This window comes from Mus musculus, chromosome 12 (assembly GCF_000001635.26).
Source record: "Mus musculus strain C57BL/6J chromosome 12, GRCm38.p6 C57BL/6J".
Lineage (NCBI taxonomy): Eukaryota > Metazoa > Chordata > Mammalia > Rodentia > Muridae > Mus > Mus musculus.
The window spans coordinates 88,853,116-88,874,014 of record NC_000078.6 but is presented as its reverse complement, the minus strand read 5'-3'; the positions used below and the strand labels follow the sequence as shown (position 1 = coordinate 88,874,014).

General features: G+C 38.7%; 1 protein-coding gene across 42 annotated transcripts in view; it reads right to left on the bottom strand.

Moving 5' to 3' along the window:
* The window catches only part of Nrxn3 (neurexin III), a 1,612,235-nt gene that overhangs the window by 1,460,921 nt on the left and 130,415 nt on the right, over nucleotides 1-20,899 (bottom strand). The gene's annotated exons all lie outside the window — the stretch shown is intronic.

Genomic DNA, 20,899 nt, shown 5'->3' with positions numbered 1-20,899 from the left:
ACCTAGTTAGTGAGGATGCAACATGCTCTTAAATACATACCGTTATTTTCATTGATTCGGCAACCTTGAAACTTTAAAAGTTCTTATTTTCTTAAAAAAAAAAAGAAAAGAAAAGAAAAGAAAAAAAGAAAGAAAGAAAAGTTCCCTTAGACTCTCCACTTCTCATTACCCTGGAAGCAGAGTGTTAGTAACAATGCCTTCCTCTAAGCAACTGACTCAGAAATGTGTTAGCAAAGAAAATCAGCTAAATCAAACAGAGAGCTCTGATGGAAACTTTGCAGTAAAGCTCATGTTTGGTAAAGAGCAGAGAGAGGAAACAGGAAGAAAGCCAAGTATAGAGGTGCAAATATTGACAGATCCAGCAAGAAACTGGTGGACAGGACAGGAGAGTATAAAAGGACAGATAATGAATCTTTATGAAGAATGACAATTTTTTGTTCCATCCTCAATATAACCCCTGACATACTTGGTTCTCCCTTCCCCATCTTGGGGAATTTTTAGATGTCTACATTACCTCTACTGTTATGAGCAAGACAGAAAGCAGTAACCCTGGGGGTGGAGGTGGGGTTAAAAAAAAAAAAGGACTCAAGACAGAGATAAAATAAACCTCCCAAGGATAATTAAGAGCTGGGGTGATGGTGAGATGGTCTCTTTAAGCCTCAATTTCTTCATCAGTGAAATGGGAACAATAAATGTTCCACGATGGACTGAAATGCAAAATGGATTCATTGGGCAGGATACATTGTCCCAGCATGGTGCATAGGAGATTCACAGTGTCCCCAAGACCCTGTGTGCTCTCCAGATGACCCTCCCTTTCTTCCCTTTGCATCTTTTGGGAAATTATGGGATTAAGAGAAATCACAGACACAAGCACTTTCTGTTCCCTTGACTCCATGCTAGGTAAAATTTCACATTCTTCAGAACAACGGGGGTAAAGGCCCTATTTGGATTATTCTCAAAGCAATTCACTGGAAGCTGAGGTGTCTGGCCAGGAGTAGATAAGGTCAGATTTTGCGCAGGCGACTTCAAGCCTGGCCCAAAAGGAGATTAACACCTATTCCACGTTTTCAGGACCCTGGTGATGGAATACATAATTCATTTCCATCTGTGTATTTCTCATCTCATAGCCTCAATCCAGATTTAAGTTTCAAACACTTTCATTTGTAACTGTAATAATAACAAAAATCCTGGTGCCGGCTCCCTTCCCAAGTGACGCACATTTTCTGTGGCTCTCCTGTTACAGGATTAGTCCTCCAGGGAAGCCAAAGATCCACATTTTAACCTTTCTCAGAATACTGAATAACCACTTAGCCTTACAGCTGTTCATACCACATCCCTGAAGACAGCAGGTAAACACCACCATCCAGCCACTGCCAGCTGGGACTGGAGCCATTCCTCACCATAAACCTCTCAGCCAATAAAGATGCAGGAAGTCAATTGTGGACACAGAGCTTCCTAATTCACCTGTGTGTGTCCCTAACAGCAGTCCAGTGCTTCTAGTTTGCCCCTAGCTTTAGTCCAAATAAAACAGTGGAATCAACCAGAGGGTTAAGTACCCTGCTTTGTTATGAGCTAAACATTTACTTCTCTGTGTTTGTGTGTAGATCTGGTCTTCCTGTGGGATTATACAGATAAGAAATAGAGAGGGTATGATCAAATAGGACTGAACAGAGCCCAGAGATCTCCAGACTGATAATATATTTTTAGAAAACTCAAGTGCAGCATCCTCCATGTCCAGCTACAAGCCTCGGTGCTGGCTGTGAGCTGGCGAGAATATAACAACATCTTCATACAGCCATGGGTCTCTTAGACCTATAAGTACTACTAGTATGTAAGAAAACACTTTTAGAAATTCAGGGAAGGGGTTGGGACTTGAGGATAGCACACATATGATACTTTTACCTGATAAGCCCAAAAAATTTATACCGGGCAGCTTGTGAATATTTGTAGATTCCCCCAAATGAGTCTTTGATATAATTCATTACAAAACTAGGGGGGATTTAGGGTGATAGAATTAATTACAAACTATTCTCCATGGGTTTCTTTTTCCTTATTAGAGTGGATAAAATAGCACTGTGTATTTATCATGAAAGACGTGACTGAATGTTCCCCAGACTCTGGGAAATAAGCCAGTGTCATCACGTCCTGTACAGACATGAATGCAGAGACAAAACCCCACCTCTGACATCCACTGAGAATGAGAAGGCTTGAGTTTCGCAAGATGCCTCCTTAGCTACCTAACCATAACCACGTGATCCGAAGAACCGGAGTCCCTGGCGTTTTAATGCTGCCCTCCTCTTTGAGGTCTTCACCTTCTGACCTGACCGTAGAGGGCTGTAGACCAGATGGCTTCATTTGCAGCAGCATCCAAGCTGAAAACCTTAAAGACTTCCTAAGACTGGCCTATGCATGAGTAGTCTTGGCATGCTTCTCTAGGGAACTTGTTAAAAAATGCAGAATATCATCTTCCCAGCCCAACTCTCCTATTTCAGAGCCTGCATTCAACAAATGGCCAATTGAATCATGTGCACAGTAAACTATAAGAATCCCTGCTCTCCCCAGTATGGATTGAGGAAGTCAAAGGTATCTGGGGCCTGAGGAACAGCAGCCCATTGAAGAAGATTTTCTGGTACTGACTTACAGGACATGACCATCACAGTCTCAGAGCTAATGTGTCTTAAGACTTGTTTTATTCTGCCTGCATCTTCAGCCACGGTCTGTTGTTGCTGGCTACACTGGTGAGAATGAGTAAAATTAGTGATGATACCAGTGGCCATGGGTCAAGAGGGAGCAAACACCAGCTATAAAACAGGAGCCATACTGTCTCAAAAGCCTAAATTGAATGTATGGTTGAGAATTAGGTCAGTATGCTAAGGGGCAGCAGCTGATTAAGCACAGCTGAAAAGGAAGACTGAGAATGAAGCAGGGCATCTGAGAAAGAGATATTTACTAAGAGCCACTCTGTTAAAAACACACTTGAGACTAGAGGACCTCCTTAGTCCTTTATCCATCAAGAGCAATCCATGTCAGGTGACCTAAATAGAGCCCAGAGATCTAAGCAGATGGGAAACTCCATCAGAGCAGTTTTTACTTAAAGTGACATGAGTCTGGCAACCCTCGATCCTCACGGGTATTGTCCTGCCTCTTTTCATAACAGTGAACCAAGATCCCTTATCACACAGATGCTAGGATACTTTCCATTTTTCCCTTCTGTCTACTAATGATGCCTCTGCTGGTACCCTGAGTAGGCTGATATCCACCCTCCAGAAACAGGAGCTCCTCACAGACAGATGATGAAGATGTACACTCGTGATTTAACAAGTCCCTACTGAGGGCACGGTTGGATTTGGTTTTGCATTTTAAAATTTATTTTAGCCATGTATATTTGCTGCCCCAATATCCATTCTTTTAGATGTGAGGTCTAGTCTCCAGTCTTCCCTTAAGTCTCAAATACTACAGATAATGTCAACTCTGTCCTATGAGTGACTCAGACCCCCAAAAGCCAGAAAAACCCATAATTATAGGCATTCAGTAACTTACAGGGGAACTGGTTAGTTTGAAGTTCCAAGGTCTTTCATAACTAGCTGAGAAGGGGATTATTGTACTTGGGTTATCATACTAACTAAGTTAGTGATCCTGACTACCAAGGATTATCACTCTATGATTAATACAGGAAGAACAGCCAGGAGACCCATTAAAGACATCTCTTTATATAGTCCTGTATTTATAATCTGCAGGGCCAGAACAGCTCAATCCAGGCAGGACCACCAAAAGGTTAGTCCTTTGGGAATGCATGTGTGAGTTATCTCGCAAGCAAGTCAGCATAAATACTTGAAAAGGAATACAAAATAGATAACAGAAGAAAGTAGTTGTAAACACCAAAATATGGCCAATTATTAAAATACGGACTTCAATTAGGATAATTATATCCTCATTTTGTCATAGATATACGTATATGGTAAATGTCTTTGATTGCTTTCCCCTTTTAATCACTTACCATGTGCCATAAGATATATTACTTTACATGGTAGAATAGGGAGAGTGTTTTCTCTGCATCATAATATTTAAGTTATGTGTTATCAAAGAGAGGCGGGAGCATCAGTCAAAGATTTTACTTCTTCTTGGGACAGGGAATGTGTTTCCAGTTGGAACTGGGATAGATAGACCCTGTTGGGTGGATCTTGATTTTTTTTCATTGAGTAATTAAGTATCACTTAAGGAGGTGCATGTGAATATCAAATTGACAGGGAGTAGACCTGAGCTACTGAAGCTTGAACCAACTTGTCAGACTCATCCTGGGTATCCAGACCCAACACTACTTCTGAGTGTGTCTCTGAGTATGTTTCTGTGTGAGAATGAGTAAAACAGACTTCAGTCTTTGACAGCCTCAATAGCATAAAAATGTGAACAAAGAACTCGTTGTTTGTGACTGATGCCATAAGCTAAGCCATCAGTCTTCTCCATACCTCTATCTGGTATTTATGCCATCATTTCTTAGGCCTTAAGTTCCAACTGTAACCATGTCTTCTCATTTTTCTCTCCAAGTTGCAGATGACAGACACTAGCACTTTTTAGGCTCCAAGATCACCTGAGCTTTCTCAGTTTCTCTCTCTCTCTCTCTCTCTCTCTCTCTCTCTCTCTCTGTGTGTGTGTGTCTGTGTCTCTCTCTCTCTGTCTGTCTCTCTTTCTGTCTCTCTCTCTCTCTCTGTGTCTGTGTGTGTGTGTGTGTGTGTGTGTGTATGTGTGTGTACTGATATATGCATCAGTTTCCCTGGAGAAATGTAACTAATCCAACAAGGAATGAGTGTACCTGAATGAAAAAGCAAATTGCCCTGGTTTATAGCCATCAGCAGCCTTATAAGAGAGGGAGGAGCCTGCAAAGACTGAAGCCAGCACCAAACAAGCAAAGCCAAATCCTAGCAGAAGAAAAACACTGGGTCCTGGTCACCTCCCTTGTGTTACTAGACTTCTTAGGAAGCCCCAAATCCCCTTTTCTGTGTAAGGTAGCTGGGTTCCCAAGTGTGACCCTTGCATCTGAAACAAACAAACAAACAAACAAACAAACAAACACCCTGACAGAACATCATCTAAATAAATCATTCTCCCTTGGGAAGAAAGATAATGTCTCACTACAATTCTCTTGGCTTGGACATACATTAGACCCCTTTAGCTTCCTTTTCTTCCCAGAATAATTTTTGAAGAGATGGGCTAAATAGGTTTTAGAAAGGAAAAATGGCCACCCTGAATTTCTACAGCCCTGCTCCCCAAACAAGAATCTAACTCCAAGCATCTCTGGCTTTTTATTATTCTTTTTTCCTATCAGGGGAATCTTCCTTCACTCTCTCTAGGGATTTATGAATCAAAAGCAAATTGTCAAATCTCCCCCACAGCTCTGCCTGGCCCCTTTCAAGTCTTCAATCCCCCCTGCCATTGCATTTAAAGGGGGAGGGGAGTCTTTATTCTAATCCTAGTACAATTGTCCCAGCTCTTTCCTAATCCCTCCACCTGTGAGATAATTGCTGGCATTTAGGGGAGGGGAGAACCCAACAGTAATCATAGACTTGCACACAAAGACACAAAAAGAGGCAGATAAAAGGAGAGAGAAAAATCACAAGCCCAGAATTATCCTCACTCTGACATCTACTGAAGAAGCAGGATGCAGCCAAGCTCTCCACAAAGGCAGAGTGGCAGGGAAGGATACATTTCAAAATACCATAGTTTTAATTGTTTCTCGGCATACAATAGAATAGGTGAATCTAAAGTCAAACAAACAAACAAACAAAAACAGGTCATCATCAGCTAACTGTTCACAAGTTATCCACAAATAATAAGCCAGCCTGTCAAAGAAACATCCCTTTTCATTATGCTAATGCAACAATGAAATTGTCTCAATCAAGAGTGACCCTTTGTAGCTCATAACGTGGAAAGACAGATATACAATGCTTTTCTCCAGTAATTGGAATAAAACAAAATCTTGTTGATTCAGGTGTTTGGCCCCAGTTCATCAACTCAAGTCAGGTCAAGTGAAAATGCTAAACAGAATCTACAATAAAATATCCATATATAGAAAATAGGTTTATAAGCTGAGATAAGTGTGAAATTTCTTTTAGACTCCATAAATATATATTTTAAGACACTTATAGTAAAGTCTCAAACACCTCTGTTCTAGAACATGTCCTTTCTTAGAATTTTCTACAGGACAATTTATCACAAATTTACTGATTTGTAAGAATAAGCTAGAGAGGCAGGTTCTGGGCTGGAGGTAAGCTAATAGTTGCACACGTCCCCAGGGTGATCCAATGAATTTAATTAAGGAAGTTACAGTAACTTGAAACCATTTTGTTTACAATGAAATACAAATTCATGCTTATCACAGACAAAGAAATGAACAGTGACCCTCTATTATTTCATCATTTGTATTATTTCATACAAACAAGGATGGTAATTTATTTGTTCAAACCTGTGAGCTGAATAAAGCTAATCTGCATAAGATGATGCGGGAACGGAAAATAACCTTCCTCTGGGGTAGAGACTGACCCCGTGCTCACAGATAGATTGCAACTGCATAGGATCACGTGACCGAGTTCTGCCAATAATAAATGATACACATTACTTCCGCTTTAAAATATTATCTAGGTTCTCCTTCTCCTCCTCTACAGTTACCCAAAGAGAAGGATCTCACTCTGTAAAATGACTAACTTACAGGATGCAAGGTCCTGGATGCCTGAGTGACAGTGTGGAGCAGAGTCCATGTTCCACCTATTATCCTTTTGCTCAGCAAACTGCAGTGAGTAAGAAATGTTTGAGTAGCATTCATTGACTCGGTTTGGAAATTGTTTCTCATACCAGCAAGCCTTCCCTGACTAATACATAGTATAATTTTTTTTGACCCTTGCTGATTTTCACTATTTCCAACTCACTAGTCTATATTGTAGGGAAAAATATTTTTATCCACATGTGAGCATGTTTAGACACATGCAGGTGCATAGGGTTGGACATGTAGATGCCAGAGGACAATATTGGTTAGCATCCTCAGCATTGTTGTGCATTTCTCTTGCATCATGGGCTCTTATTGGTTCATCAATTAGGCTAGATTGGCTATCCAGCAGCCCTACAGGGAGCCTTCTGCCTGTACCTGCCTGGTGTTGAGACCTCAGGAGTGCACCTCTATGCCTATCATTTTTATGTGGGCTTCGGAGATTGAAATCAAGTGCTCATGCATGTGAGACACTTTACCAAAGGAGCTATATCACTCCACCCCTAGATTTTAGGATCAAATAAATACAGAGTAGTGCAAAAGCATGAGTAGATGGCAGTACAGTGTCAATACATCATAACACTATTTATAAAAACAAACAAACAACAAACAAACAAACAAACAAACAAAACCCTAGGGCTTTTTTTTTTTTTTTTTTTTTTTTTTTTTTAGAAGACACAATGGGCAAAAGTGCTTGAACAATCCTAATGACTTCAGTTTGGACCCCCAGAACTTACAAAAAAGAAAGTAAATTCAATGACCAAAGTATCTGTAAACGTAGAATCCTGTAGGAAATGGGACAGATTTTATGATGTTTGCAAGTCATCTAGTCTGGCACACAGAGCAGCAAGGAGATTTTGTATTAAAAAATGTAGAAAAATAGTAACTGATACCCAAAGGTTTTCCTCAGACTTCTGCATGCAAATCACCACGTGTGTACCTGCAACACATGAATACATACACACTTATACATGCAAAAACCCACACATATCACACACACACACACCATATTACAAAAAAAAAAAATCTCTACTTTCCTCAGAAAGAAAAAAAAAGTTTTCATATTCTAAATAGCATGCAATAAATAGTGAAATATGAAAATGTATACATTTGTGTGTACATGTTAGTGTGCATGTGTGTGTGTATGTGTGTGTGTGAGAGAGAGAGAGAGCGAGTGAGCGAGAGAGAGACTAGCTCTTGAAGAATTAATATATAGAGTTTTCTTCTACTATTTTATGAGCTTTTCATTAACAAAGACGAATTTTTATTCATTTTATATATCTCCTGTGTTCAATTCTTGTTAAATTCAATTATACTTTATTGGTACTCTAAGAAAGAAGGGAATATAACTTCATAACAGCCACACATTTTATTCTGTACTTAATACATACTAGCATAGATGATTCCCAATTTTTCCAAAAGTACAACAATATGTTATTATTTAAAATACATATTATTTATAAGCATTATTATATGTATTGTAATATATAGAATATATATTTATATATCATAATAAGACAGTGTCATCCCCATTTTACAGAAAACAGATTAAAATCAATTGAAGTCATGTTTGCCACTTTCTTTAAGTGGCAATAACAATATGAAACTATTTACAATTGATTTAAAATTTTTTAAAAAGCTTTAAAGATCTTTTATTTAGGTAAAGATTAGATGGTAGGGGTACTTAAAAATCACTTCAAACTCCCTACTGTGAGAGTATATCTACTAGGAATATTAGAAGCCACACCCATAAAGTCTTATTCACATGACTGCCTAAACATCAGCTGAGCAAGGACAAGAATCGATGTGCTAACACAGAGGTGGAGACACAAAACCTCAACCTTGAATAAAGAACTACAGGTAACTAAGGAGGGCTATTGCTGTAAAAACAGTCTTTCCCAGGAAGAGCATACCAATTGGTAATCTAATAACATGTGGTCAGCTTTGAAAATCTATGAATGAAAAAGAGGCCATGAATTTGAAAGAGAACAAGAAAAACTATGTATCATAATACATTAATTATAATATATAATTATTAATAATATATTTTAATTATATTGTATATTATATACATTGTTACATATGTGTGATACATGTGTGTGTGTGCATATATATATATGCACATACATACACGTACATATAACTTCAAAGAAGACTTCTGGGAGAGAAAAGGTACTGTCTTCCAAAACAAACTGTCAGGCAAAAAGCAACAGAAGAAGCAGTGAACAGGAAGGCAGAATGTCCCTGTTCATCTCCAGGGGACAGAGCTGTCACCATCTCTGGATGTCCAAAACAAAAGAAAGTATAAAAGCCTCAAGCTCCCAAGTTGAACAGAAGGATTGGGGGCAGGGGCCTGGGGGCTTGGTCTATGAATCCTCACATGTGTTTTATTCACTATTATTTTTAGAGACAAGCTGACCAAAAATAAAGAGAATTGTAAGGCTGACAAAAATCACAATTTTCTACAAATTCTTTTTACCTAACCTAGGCAATGACCTCCACAAGGCCTCAGGCTTAATAACATTTATTTCAGCAGTAGCTGAGTTCACTATTAAACAGAGATGCAGAGCACAACATAATGCAACTAAATCACTCTTGTAAATATTTAATATCATTGCCTTTCTTTTTCCTTTTAACAAATCACTATCAAAGGCTAAGCACATAGTAGAAGACAAATTTATTTATTCTATCCTAGAAAAAAAAAAAAGCTTAGTGCTCATGCTTTTTATCTATCTAGTTCTCCAAATGACTTTGACACTTGAGAGCCCTTGTGATCAAAGCAGTTTGAAGGAAAGCAATTTTGTAACTAAGAACTGACTTTGCACAATGATCCACAGTCCCCTAAGTTGCCTCATGGAAAGTTCCTAAAGTTAACCCATCAGACATGTAAACTCTGCAAAGGGTGGATTAAGAAGGAAGGAAAGAAATGGTATTTGCCTGAAAATATGTTCTCACTTGACATAGAAGTTGAACATTTCTTTTATTTAAAGTCCTTGTAAATAAAATGACAACTATTCTTAACAAAAGGAAGGAAGGAAGGAAGGAAGGAAGGAAGGAAGGAAGGAAGGAAGGAAGGAAGGAAAACATTAAATGACAATTCTAAACCCAGGTCCTACACAGTAGATAATAGGGCATTTTTACCGAACCCATCATGCATCTATTCTGCTACATAAGCCACAAACATAGGACACCCAAAAGAAAAATAAATGGGCATAAAAGTATGTTGAAAGTCAACTGATGTCACCATTTTACTTCAGTCAAATCAGAACAGTCAGCATAACCAATTCTTAAGAGACATAACATTTCATGAAGCCTTGAAACATAGCTTACTGACAATCAGATCTCAGGCTGTCAAGCTATTTAGGAGAAAACTTTACAAAGTTCAGAAACAGTTCTACGACATCACTTATATGGCCTTAGTAATAATAACTGCTCATTAATATTAATAATAATAATCACTTATAATGCATCAGTGGCCTATGAGTGATCTGTAACAAATGTCATTCAGCAGTGAAGATAACAAAGGCTTAGCGGCTATTTGGAGAGAAGGAAAAGAAAACAGGATTAGTGGGAGTCAGGAAGTCTGGTCCAAGTCCTGACAAGGCTATAGATGATCCATGTAACACTCATGTCCTCTCAGCATGTTTATTCATCTGCAAAATTACAGTGCGAAGGACTAAAGGGATTCCATGTTTCCTCTCCCTCTGAAATTTTATGCTTCTAGATCTGAGGCGACAAATCAGCATTTTGCAAAGTAACTGTAAGCCAAATGTTTTTCTTTTCTTCATGGCTCAGATGTTTCCATCAAATATATAAGAAAGTCCCGTGGCCCTCTTTGTTTATAACAAAGAACAGGATCGGGCTTCTTTTTTTGTCTATTTATTTATTTATTTATTTATTTATTTATTTATTTATAATGTGGAAAGCTTAAAGAATGAAGGGGACAATGTTTCCCTGTTGGAGAGAGGCTGGGCACTCTCCATGGTTCTGAACCCTGAAACAGTTTTAATAATTCAGTGATTTCTGTTAGACACTTCGGTATATAGGAACTGGGCACATGCAAATGAAAAAGAATCACACTGTAATTGATATTAGGTCACTTGTAGCTTCATAAGTTCCTTCTTTATTACTATATGATGCAACTTAATACAACTTTACCAATGCTGTGTCAATTTTTACAACAGATCGTCCAAGTAGGCTTATTATAAGTAAAAAAAAAAAAAAAAAAAAAAAAAAAAGTTTAAAATAAATGAAAGATCAAAATTTCTCAACCTTTTAGGGTGACATATTAGTGAGATGTGTTTATGATTATGTTAGTGTTTATGATCCATAAGTTATTGTTGTTGTTAGAGGCAAGCTTAAATGTAAGTTGTGTGTGTGTATGCACATACAAATGAGGATGTGCATGCAGGATACCTTTATGGGTCCTCTTCCATGCTCTCTTTAATCCATACTTATTTTCACAGACACCTAGTATTCCAGTTTCAACTGCCCATGAATCAGTGTAGAACTAGGAAACTCATTCTAAGCCACAACGTCCATTGGTCACTGGGGAAACAGAGGCATTCACACCTCAATCAGAAAGCTACATCTCTCTTCCCAGATAAATAAACCCAGGCAAATGATGTATTGCAGGTGGATCAGTGGCAACTGCTTCGTAGTGTACAGACGACACATACAGAGTCCTCAGCCGTATGGGAAGACAGCCCAAAATCCCTTGCTAAGCCAAGGCTTCCTAAGCAAAGCACAGGTAATTCTCATCAAGAAGCAACTCTTTAACCTGAATGTTCCCTGTCTAGAAGAAATCAGACAAAAGATGTCACAGTCAAACTGCCAGTATTTCCAGATAAATGACCTATGATATACAGTAGATAGGCATAGCCACAAGGACTATGAACCTGCCCCAAATTTCAAAGAACATAAGGCTATGTATGTATGTGGTAATTCTCTCCTCTTAATGCTGACATCAGCTCTTCCTGCGGTTCAGCAAGCCATTACTAGGAGCACTGTTTACACACACTATATGGACAACCATTTAAGTACTTAAGTAATACAAACTGGAAGCACTTTAACAAGACTAGTGTCTAAAACTGCAGTTGTTTAAACATCTGTGTTATGCATTTCACCAGGAAGCAGTCATTTCCCTATTGAAACAAACCTTTCTAAAAAACACTATTCCCAATCAAAACAGAAAATGTGGTTAAAAGCATTCCTGAGTGAAACCAATCCGAAAGCTTCCTTCTAGAGGCTCAGGGCACACACTAGACTTGGAAGGGACTTTAAAATTGTCTTGTCCCATGTTTCTTATATGACCATTATAGTCTTCAACATACTTGTCAGAAATAAAAATTACAGAGGAGAAATTCCATAGGTAACTCAGAAGAGTACATTTGCCTTCTGGGAGATTCACAATCAGTTCTGTCATCACAAAGGCTTAGTGAAGTCATAGAGTCACTGAAAACACCATGGCTTCAAGAGCTGGAGGGGTAGCATAGCCACGGGAAGCTTCCCTAGTGTGGTGGATACCCTGATTTGGTTATTTATTAGCACATAAAAAAAGGGATCAGTTTCATTTCAGCCTCCATTTCTAGAGCTGCTTTTGTTCATGATACTGTGTCTGAGTGTGTGTGTGTGTGTGTGTGTGTGTGTGTGTGTGCACATGTGCACAGAGATTAGATAGACAGACAGGCAAGGGTCAATAAGCATTTGCCTTTCTCAAACATTTTGCACAAGATGGCAATCTGATATAGTACAATGTGAACGAGTATGTCCTAAGAAACAACAAAAGTTCTTCCAAGTTTCATATGCACTTATTTTTTCCCCCCTTGGAACTCTTTTGAAACCAGGTGATACACTAATCTTAAGGAAATATAACATTAAAACTTCCCCAGTTAACAAGTAGATGGATGGGCTTCACAAAGAATGGCCTGTTAAGAACACGTTAGGAGTGAGTTCTAGACTTCCTATGAACAGCAAAACACAGGAGTCACTGTAAGGATGATAGTTGGCTACAACTCACATCACCAAGTTGTTTATAGCTATCAGCAATATTAGATGATGATTTTCAAATAATATGCAAGCCATTTGATAACTTTTAACAGCAACAACGAACACCTGACTATGGTAACAAATTCAACAAAATCAGGGTAAAGATTTCAAAAAAATAGGTTGATTTTCCTATGTGTTTATATTTGCTATTTATTTTGTTTCAGGAAAAATATAATACACAAACACACACATAAACAAAAATTCTGAGGTTTTGAAATGTATTTTTTGATGGTACCAAGCCAAAGTTCTGACTCTCCTTTCAATAACAGATCTACAGGCATTCCCAAAGCGTAGTCATTAGTTTATCTTTAAGTAAATATTTTGAGTGTCAGACAGCTTGTTACAAACAAGTTTTTTTTCCCCAAATGCTCATTTCTGATGCACCCAAGTCAGCCTGCACATCACTCAGTTAATAATCTGTGTGTGTGTGTGTGTGTGTGTGTGTGTGTGTGTGTGTGTGTGTGTGTTCCAATGCAAGATCATCCTAAGGCAGCTGAAAAACAGGGCAGGAAACGCATGCTTTGTGAGCGTTTCATTTAAAAGGACCCTAGAGTATGGGGCCTGGGTTTTCTCTCAGTTCTGTGGTCTCTGCACTCCATTATCATAAAGCTTAGGAAATGAGCTATTACCCACCACCATCCCTCGTAACTGCTATTACAGAAAATCACACACTCACAAAACAGCATTAATTGTCAGAATTAGCAACCATTTAAAAGGCAGCTGTTCTTTCACTCTTAAATAGGCTCCAAATTTCAGATTCTCCCTGCGTCTTGGCTGCTCCATCTATGCTTCTTACACACACACACACACACACACACACACACACACACACACACACACACACACACAATGGATCCTTAGGCGAACAATTTTTAAAATGATCTGTATTTTTATATAAAAAGAAAACCCACAGAAAATCCTGTCTATTAAGCAACATTTTTCACCCCAGTACTTGCCATCATCGTTACAATTGGCTGGAAAGCTTCCAGACTAAGCAGCAGTTTCCAAACCTGCAGGTGGAAAGGCTCTGTTTTGTGTGGGCTGGGGGTGGGGGTGGGAGAGTAGTATCTCTTTAAGAGTCAACAGTAAATTAACTTGCCCATAAGAGTGAAATAATTAGCAGTTAGTAGCTTATTAAAAGGATGGCAAAGGCCAAGCTGCCATCTGGGATCTCCAGTTTCTTGTGATTGTTATTATGTCAAGACGTGCAGTTGCATTAGCTTTCATGTCGCCGTGCCTGCCCTTACTTTACATGTAAATTTGAGTGAAAGATGCAACACTTTTAGAATCAGATGCCCATCAGAAATCATTATTAGTCTGGCTCTTTACAAAGCATATGTTCTTTTCCTCCTATTCTATTCTATTCACTACTAAATGCCTTAGGGGGAGAAAAAAAAAGGAAAAACCCAATGATATCAATTAGATATGGTCTTTGTGCAAAGGGAAACCTGAGCTTCATCAAAAACAAGGCCAAGCTGCCTCACAAAAGCGCAACATGATTGCCTCTGTTTACACACAGCGAAAACCCCAATGGCTCTGTCTCTCACAGTTCATCTTCTTAATGAAGCTAAAGCCAGTAAAGGCTTGAAGTTGATTGCTAGACAAGTACACTCAGTCCTGGAGAGGGAATAAATGTGTATACTCAACACAAACAGAGTATCATGACATAAACTTACAGAGTGACAGACAAAACATAGTTCCTAATCTAGACACTGTTGGCAAGAATATATATACATATATGAGAGAATATATATATATATATATATATATGTGTGTGTATATATATATATATATATATATGAGAATAAATATATATGAGGATATACATATATCTTCTAAAATTTTAAGCTGCATGCTTAGAAGCATGCATTTGATATACTTTACATTGTATTTTATATTTCATATTCTGTGCCCCAATGAAGATAAATAATACACAAGTTAAAAATACCCTACATGTACACACACAAAACATATTCACTTTTCTGAGTCTGAGAATTTAAAGAGTGGAAGAGTTGAATAACTAAATGGTTACCTAAAAATTTCCTTTAGAAATAAAAAAGCTTTAATATTAAAAGTTGTAGTAAGTAAAAGAAAAATGGACCATTTAAGCCAGTTTAATATAGAAGATGTAGCTGAAAGGTGCTGTTAAACTCCCACAGAATCTTGCCATCAATTGTCAGAGGGTCTGGAACAGGTTTGCTCTCATCAGTAGGATACTCAGGGCCAGCAGGTCCTTAAACCTCCATGAATTTTGTTGAGGCCTTAAGCCATTGACTCTCTGTGAATAATTGTTAGGAACTAAATAAACATGATTTTCAAATGTTGAAGGAGAGACTCTCTTAAATTTAGATATAGATCACATTCAAATGAGTTATTTTTCATTATATCTACACATGGGAGCTATGTATAGAAATATATTATACAACAAAAACCTATCAGTGAGTTTGTAGACAAATTGTACCCATACCTAGATACACAGACACTCCTGCCTTGGATACCTGAGAAAAGATTCATAACCAATATAAGCTTAAGCATATAAAAAGTCATATCATGTTTGTACTCCTGTCAATATTTTTCTAACAGGCAACTCTTGAGTTCTTTATATGAGATATACCATGAAGATAATACACTGTGATTCAACTACCCTTTCCCTTCAGGCACTATCAAAGGCAAGTTCTTATGGGTATCCATATAGACCAGCTGTTAAAAACTACATAGCCCTTCAGATCAACCAACTTGACTTGTTAAGCAAAGGCCCATGCAAATAGGAAATCCATAAAGTAATTTATTTTATGACTTGTCAACAGGAATTTAACTGAGACATTTAAATGGCATAGTACAGGTTTTATTAATATACCTACTATTCACATTCATGGTTTTTAAATGTTCCAAAATAAAATAAAATCATGTAAAAAGATGTCTTTAATGTCCAATAAAAATTTCTGAACAAGGAAAGAAGTAACCCACCCTTCATATTTTAAAGTCATCACTGCTGAAACACAAAACTATTAAAATCAAGCAATTTACCTTTTAGGTTTCAAAGACATTCATGTTTTTCCCCCAAAGATTTTCAAAACATTCAAAGAAGGTGGGTGGAAACATGGAAAGTAGGCTTTATTTAAAAAAAAAAAAAAGCGATTTTATTCATTGTTAAGAGGGAAAAAAATCAGTAGATGAGAAACAAATAAGACAAGAGATGGAAATGTAATGTTGCCTCTATTTTATTATAATTAGATATTTATAGAGCACAGATGAGTTTATTTTCATAATTAGGAGCTGGCATTGCACGTACTAATTTGCATAAATAGTTGGCTATCAAGACAGTAACTTATTTGCAGGGTGCTTGAATCCTAGCAGGGACAACAGGGAACTCAGCTCCTCAAATCAGCTTCCTTAATAACATTCCCAGCAAAATGCAGTCTACATGAAATAACATTCAAGTTCATGTAGCTTGATTATCTCCTCCCAGTTTAGCCAGTGTTTATTAGTTCAGCATTAGAAGGCCAATGATCAAATCTACGTTGGAAAAACACACATAAATAAATCATAGCCTCTAAAATCTAAATGCCAAGAATATACATTTGGCTCAACTAGTCCAGTAAGAGTTTTGTAGAGAAAAAGAGACAGGAATTAGGTACCCATAGCAACCCATATGATACATATCTTACCAGTTCTTGGCAGCTATCAAAAATGATAACTCCATTTTTTTCCTGGTCATTCTCAGCCATCTTCATAGCCTCCTATTCATGCCTGCACCACTCAACAAAACCAACTTTTCAGAACACATGTATAAACCTCTCTGACAGTAGCAGAAGGAAAAAGAAAAACTCCTAAAATTGACTGCTATGGATAAAAAGAAAATTAAGCATGTTTCTGGTGGATCTCTCCTGCCAACTGCTCACATCCAACAGGAAATCTTGGAGAAATAGTTTATACCATATCTTTTTTTTTTCAAGCCACAGGACAAAAACTTGTCACCTGACTCATTTGGCAAGTGCTGTGTATACACTTTGTGTATTCGCATTTATCTACACGGTAGATTGTACATTGTTGATTCTACAGGGACAGAATGAAGTTAGAAGCTGACATGTTTTATAAAACACACTTCCAGTCTGCCCTGAAGCCCTGGTGATATGCAACCCACACTCTTGCATACCAGCAAGTGTATTCCAGTTTACCACAGTTTCTGCCATTCCAGTGCCTCCTTCCCATTTCTAGTTCTAGTCTTTACAATAGCTGTGAGGTCTCTGTTGGCATCTGAGTCTGAAACCCCTACTCCAAATTCAATTTCAAGGGAAAGTATTCAATCACTTACCTCAGTGTAGACATCTTCAAGTGGGCAAGAGAAAGAAGAATGAACCCAAACATGCTCTCCATTCTTAAGCAGAAGCCATGGAGATCGTGTCTAAGAGCTAGAAAATGCTGATTTCTGAACAACTCTTCTGGCCAGCTACTTCTGGGTAAAAGCTCTCTTGCTTTTGGCCACATGCTGTCCAAAGTCCTCCTGAATGCAGGGGCTGACATTATGTCTGAACCCCTGCTCAGCTCTATAGGTTTAACTTCACAGGGCTTACTGTTTTATCACTGGGCTTTTAAAGAATGACAAGATCTGAAGAATCTCTATTCTTTTCTCTGACAAACGCTTAAAAATAATTCAAGACCTTCTCACTTTTACCCTGCTATAATCTGCAACTATTTCCTCTAATATTGTATACATAGTGCCAAGAGAAGACCCAGCCTCAGAGAGCACTGGAGCCAGAATGTGTGGTCTCATCCCATGTCCCTAGGTACTCATTTGATTAGCGGGTTACAGTAGTAAGGATAGCAGTAAGGGGTACAAGTATTTGAAGGAGAATGAACAACATCACAACTGAAAAAAATCAAACCCTATCTATTTCTATTTCCATATCGAAAGCCAATTGTTCAATTTAAACATTCCTCAATTCCATTGGCATCCACCATGTATAGCTCTGAACTGAATCCTGAGCTCATGAAGTATGGCTGACAATGATGGCCAAGACACAGCCACCTATAGTTTTCTGGGGGTGAATGATGATTGAAACATGAGTATACCTCATGTATCATGCAAGACAGTTGGGTATAAGTACTTTATAGCAGAAGCATGAAGTCTGGCAGACTTATGAGACTGAACCTTGGAATATTAAGAAGGAAATGGGTACACAGAGGCATTTGGGGGAACAAAAGGAAGAGCTCAAAGAAAAATTCACAGGAAGGGAAAAGCAATATGGGTTAACATAAAGGATACTGGAGGCTGTAGGAGGCTGCAGGGTTGACAGAGGTCTCAGTGGAACCAGGTTACATGTAAAGCCTAAGACAGAATGCCTTGACAAGGACTCAGTGAGAGTCCACCAATGGCTTCTTGAGCTGATTAGCTACAGGAAAGGATTTCATTTGAATTTTGCTTGATTTTCACTTTGGAGAAAATGACTGAGAGCAAGATAAGGGCTAGAGACTTTGAATCCTTTCCTCATATTGCACATTGTATTAAACACATCTGGACAGGAGCCATTGAAAACATCTGCCTTCCACATACTTGCAATCTATTCAAAAGAGTGGCCCAATCCTCAATAAGTTTAATAGAAGTTGTTAGAAAGACAGAGGGAGAGCTCACCAGTGCATGCAATGCTCAAGGACAACATGCAGTCAAACTAATTCTAAGTGTGAGCTCTGGGGGGCAGTGGTCAGGGAGAAGGGGCTGTTAAGAGAACAGGGAGCTGGGAAAGTAAGAAATCTGGAAGATAAGCTGGTGGTCTGCTTGCCTGAAGCAGTAATTTTGTATGGAAGCTCAAGGGAAAAGGTTAAATTAGAAAAGCAGGACCACATTGGAGACTGCTCTGAAAGTGAAGTGGCTCATCCTGTATCCCACATGGGGCTAATCCTGTATCCCACCTGGTAGACAGCAGAGCTTACATAGCTCTCCATCAGAGGACTGACTGGAAGTGAAAAGCAACAGGGAGACAAGGTAGGAAAGGATAATGACCTAATAAGTTCTGGATGCAGACTGAGATACAAAAGTCATTCTAGAGCCAACCACACACTGCTCTCTCGGCTGACTGTCTTGGAGGGGGAGCATTCATGAAGGAGGAAGTTAGAAAGCAGTTCCTGTTGGTCAAGGCTGGGTGTTGAGGAAGATGGGGTATTTGAAAAGGAAACTGGTTTGTAGACAAATGACATTAAGGTTGACTCTGGACATACTGAGGTGAGAGTACTAGGTGACATTTATATGGATGTACGTTACAGCAAATGTAAGGTGGCAGGCTGGAACTTCAGACCAATCAATGTGTGAAAGTCAGCTAGAAGGAATGCACATGGAGATCATACTTGTATCTCAGACAGACCACACAGAGTAGTCAGGAATTCTGATTTGGATTTGATTCTCATTTAGAAGTCGCCTAACAGCTCTCTGAGCCTTGTTATCATTACTATTAAACATAGATAATGCTACCCCAGACCTCATAGAATAGTAGATATTAAGTATGAGAAGACCTACAAAGCACAGAGCACAATGGCCAGCACACAGGAGTATAAATAGCAGTGATAGTGACAGCAATGATCTGCAGAAAGACCCCAAGTACAAAAACCCACAGATACCCCAAACACCATTTTAGGGGGATGTTTAGGGGGAAAGATGAAGAGACACGAGGATGGAAGGGAAGGAGAGGAGAAGAAAGAAAGAGGAGAGGACAAGGGGGGAGGGGACAGAAAGGGAAGGGAGGGGAGTAGAAAAGGGGAACCACACATTTTCAATAGGCTATATCATGAGCAGATGGGTGGTTTCATGTATAAAAGAGGTCTCTAGCCATTGGCCTCTTCCTCTTCCCCACCTACTCTTTACCGAAGGTGTCAATCCAGCAATGGGGTAAGGGTTCAGGGTAGCACATTTATGAGAATGAATCCACTTGGGCTTAGCATTAAAGGAGCCGTCAACCAGCCTTAGCATTAAAGGAGCTGGCAACCATCCAAGCTCAAACTGGAAAGGGCCAAAACACTCCCAAGGCAGCTGTACAGAAAACACAAAACTGAAATGAGAGATGACCAGTTTGCTGTCAAGTCTTCAACTGAGCATTTTGAATACCTCATCAGGCCTGTCCTTTGGCCATATCCTCACACCACAATTCACTCGCTCTATTTACGCTATGCACCAACTTTTGAAGAAAACAGCAGTGCACCTGCCCACCAAGACAATGGAGAATTATCCTGGAGGGGAGAACTGAATGAAGATTCACATTTATAATTTATCAGTTAACTCCTCCTTCACTCCCAAATAACCAATCTAATTTTAGCAGGTGAGCCAGGTTCTCTGAGCTTAGAAATGAATGAATGAATCCAGCCACCCAAAGTGTAGAGGCACAGTAAGAAGCCCACACACTTAGCTTATCCCCTCCTCCTGACCACCTGGAAGAAGATGGATTTGTCACCTCTCTGTTCTTCCTCCTGCCAGCGTAATACAGTTCTGTTTCTACAGCTTTCCATGTTCCCCTAGTTCTATCTTTCTTAGCCAACTGCCCCTAGTCTTAATATTCCATCTCCCACAAGTACAGAAATTGAAATACTGAAGAAAAGAAGAGCAATAGACACCCCTAAAATCTACAGTTAGTAAAATTAGAAAATTCTCCAATCCTCTCCCTTTCTCTTCCATTATTGATCTGGTGCTGCTGATACCCCAAATTCAGTTATTTATAAAATCGAGAAACCATGGGACATCTTATCCTGCCTCCACTGTGCCTAAAACATATATCACAAGAAAGGATCTTAGAACACTCTACAGTAGAGTAAATTGTATTTCCACACAGCATGTCCATTTCCGGAGACCCTATTCCGGTTAGACACCATATGACATCATGCATAAGCCTGGCTTAAGAGGAAACCAGAAACATCCCTAACATTGAATACAGGGTTCATTAAAGGGCAGCAATGACAATGGCTTTTTAATTTTTTTATTTTTACATGCTGTTAAAAGCAGTAACTTCTGGCAGGTCCTATATATTCATTGAATCAACAGTTTCCCGCCACACATGGATAAATAAAAATGCACATGGATAGGTTGATAGAATGGTAAAAAATAAAGTCATC